This window comes from Triticum aestivum, chromosome 5A, assembly GCF_018294505.1.
Source record: "Triticum aestivum cultivar Chinese Spring chromosome 5A, IWGSC CS RefSeq v2.1, whole genome shotgun sequence".
NCBI lineage: Eukaryota > Viridiplantae > Streptophyta > Magnoliopsida > Poales > Poaceae > Triticum > Triticum aestivum.
In genome coordinates this window covers 144,616,669-144,620,393 of record NC_057806.1, presented here as the reverse complement: position 1 = coordinate 144,620,393, position 3,725 = coordinate 144,616,669, and positions in this window count along the sequence as shown.

The window sequence follows — 3,725 nt, the reverse complement described above, 5'->3', positions numbered from 1 at the left end:
CAGTTCCTCCGTGAGAACTGGGACATTTTTGCATTGAAGCCCGCTGACATGCCAGGTGTTCCCAGGGGACTGGCTGAGCATCGCCTAAGAGTCGACTCATCTGCAAAACCAGTCAAAGAGCATCTTCGGCGGTCCGCCGTCCAGAAGAGAAAAGCCATTGGTGAGGAAGTGGCTCGACTGTTGGCGGCAGGATTTATCCGAGAGATATACCACTCCGAGTGGCTCGCTAATGTCGTCATGGTTCCTAAGAAGGACAAATCGCTCCGAATGTGCATTGATTTCAAGCACATCAACCGGGCCTGCCCGAAAGATCATTTTCCTCTCCCTCGCATAGATCAAATTGTTGACTCGACCGCGGGATGCGAGAGACTGTCTTTTCTAGACGCCTACTCCGGGTACCACCAGATCCGTCTGTACGGACCCGACGAGGTAAAAACAGATTTCATCACTCCATTCGGGTGCTTCTGCTATATCACCATGCCATTCGGCCTCAAGAATGCCGGAGCCACATTTATGCGAATGATTCAGAAGTGTCTTCTCACTCAAATCAGTCGGAATGTGGAAGCGTATATGGATGATATCGTCGTCAAGTCGCGAAAAGGTTCCGACCTGCTCGCTGACCTCGCCGAAACATTTGCCAACCTCAGAAGGTATGATATCAAGCTCAATCCATCAAAGTGCACATTTGGAGTTCCTGGTGGCAAGTTACTCGGTTTTCTCGTTTCCGAGCGAGGAATCGACGCTAATCCAGAGAAGATCGGCACTATTCTCCGAATGAAACGCCCTGTGCGAGTGCACGATGTCCAGAAGCTTACTGGATGCTTGGCCGCATTAAGTCGATTCATCTCACGACTCGGTGAAAAGGCATTGCCTCTTTACCGACTGATGAAGAAGGCAGACAAGTTCGAGTGGACTCCAGAAGCTGATGCAGCGTTTGCCGAGCTAAAAGCTCTGCTCTCCACCCAGCCGGTGCTTGCTGCTCCAATCAGCAAAGAGCCTCTGCTGCTCTATATCGCAGCCACAGGACAGGTCGTCAGTACTGTGCTTACGGTCGAGCGGGAAGAAGAAGGAAAAGCTCTCAAAGTTCAGCGCCCAGTGTATTATTTGTCTGAAGTCTTGACTCCATCCAAGCAAAGATATCCTCATTATCAGAAGCTTGTGTATGGAATATACATGACCACAAAGAAGGTTGCTCATTATTTCTCTGATCATTCCATCACAGTCGTCAGCGACGCTCCACTATCAGAGATTTTGCACAACAGAGATGCAACTGGTCGAGTGGCTAAATGGGCGATTGAACTTCTTCCCCTTGATATCAAGTTTGAGGCAAAGAAAGCCATTAAGTCCCAGGCAATAGCAGATTTCCTCGCCGAGTGGATTGAACAGCAGCAGCCGACTGAAGTTCACTCGGAGCATTGGACCATGTTCTTTGATGGCTCTAAAATGTTGAATGGTTCCAGTGCTGGGGTTGTCCTGGTTTCCCCCAGAGGAGATAAGCTCAGATATGTGCTCCAGATTCACTTTGATTCCTCCAACAATGAGGCAGAATATGAGGCCCTCTTATATGGGTTGCGCATGGCCATTTCACTCGGCGTCCGTAGCCTGATGGTTTATGGCGACTCGGATTTAGTGGTCAACCAAGTGATGAAGGAGTGGGACGTGAGAAGCCCAGCCATGACTGGATACTGCAGTGCAGTGAGGAAGCTGGAAAAGAAGTTCGAGGGGTTGGAGCTCCATCATATACCCCGACTGAAAAATCAAGCAGCTGATGATCTAGCAAAGATAGGTTCCAAGAGAGAAGCCATTCTGAGTGGTGTGTTCTTGGAGCATATACACACTCCGTCAGTCAAAGAAGATCCTTTCACCGAAGAAGCTCCACAGCCCAAGAGTGCCACAGATCCGACTGAGGTTGAAGTCCCAGCGGTGGTCGACTTGATCATGGAGGTCTTGGTGGTCATTCCCGACTGGACAGTTCCATATATCACGTATATCCTGAGAAAAGAGCTTCCGGAGGATGAGGAAGAGGCTCGACAGATCGTCCGTCGATCTAAGGCCTTTACCGTAATCAAAGGACAATTATACAGAGAAAGTGCGACTGGAGTTGGTCAGAAGTGCATAACACCAGAAGAAGGTCGACTCATCCTCAATGATATCCACTCGGGGACCTGTGGCCATCATGCGTCCTCTCGGACCATCGTGGCCAAAGCATACCGAGCCGGATTTTACTGGCCAAAGGCGAATGAGATGGCAAAGGAGATAGTGGATAAGTGCGAGGGATGCCAGTTCTACTCGAATATGTTGCACAAGCCTGCATCAGCCCTGAGGACCATTCCACTCGTCTGGCCTTTCGCAGTATGGGGGTTGGACATGGTCGGTCCTTTGAGAACAGGGCGAAGTGGCTTCACGCATGTACTGGTGGCAGTCGACAAGTTCACCAAGTGGATCGAGGCTAAACCAATCAAGAACCTTGACGCCGGTGCTGCTGTTAGCTTCATCAGAGAACTAATATTCAGATATGGATTCCTGCACAGCATCATTACAGATAATGGGTCGAACTTTGACTCGGAGGAATTCAGAGATTTCTGTAACTCTCAAGGCACACGAGTCGACTACGCTTCAGTCGCTCATCCGCAGTCGAATGGACAAGCAGAGCGAGCCAATGGCCTGATTCTCAAGGGACTGAAACCCCGACTGATGTGTGATCTCAAGCATGCAGCTGGAGCTTGGGTCGACGAACTTCCCTCGGTGCTTTGGGGACTGAGGACCACACCTAATCGGTCGACCGGAAGAACTCCATTCTTCTTGGTCTACGGAGCTAAAGCAATCTTGCCGAGTGATCTTCTCCACAATGCTCCTCGAGTTGAAACCTACAACGAAGCAGAAGCTGAACAAGCGCGGCAGGACGCAGTCGACCTTTTAGAGGAAGAAAGGGAGATGGCTCTGATCCGGTCGACCATCTACCAACAAGATTTGCGTCGTTTCCACGCCAGAAATGTGAGAGGTCGAGCCTTCCAAGAAGGAGATTTAGTTCTCCGAGTGGATCAGAAGAAACAACACAAGCTTGCTCCTTCTTGGGAAGGACCCTTCATCGTCACCAAAGTTCTCCACAACGGTGCGTATCGTCTTTACAACGTCGAGCATAATATCGATGAGCCCCGAGCTTGGAACGCGGAACTACTCCGCCCATTTTACACTTAAATTTAATCACTCGGATGAGTTGCAATAAAGTACTTCTGTAGTCCATGGACCTCAAAATAATAGTGTCATAGTTCCTCCATAATTTTTGTCACTTTTTATTTTGTCCAATAAAATTTCCCCTCAGTGGGTGACTTAGCCGCGAATCCATTTCGCCTAAGTTTGTAAAAATCCTCCGAGTGGTGAGTCAGACTCTCACTCGGAGGCTTAGCTGCGAATCCGTTTCGCCTAAGATTAAATAAAATCCTACCGAGTGGTAAGCCAGACTTCCACTCGGAGGCTTAGCTGCAGCCCAGCGCTCGCCTAAGTTGACAAAAATCCTACCGAGTGAAGAGCAAACCTCTCACTCGGGGGCTTAGCTGCAGCCCAGCACTCGCCTAAGTTGTCGAAAATCCTACCGAGTGAAGAGCAAACCTCTCACTCGGGGGCTTAGCTGCAGCCCAGTGCTCGCCTAAGATATAAAAACCCTACCGAGTGAAGAGCAAACCTCTCACTCGGGGGCTTAGCTGCAGCCCAGTGCTCGCCTAAGT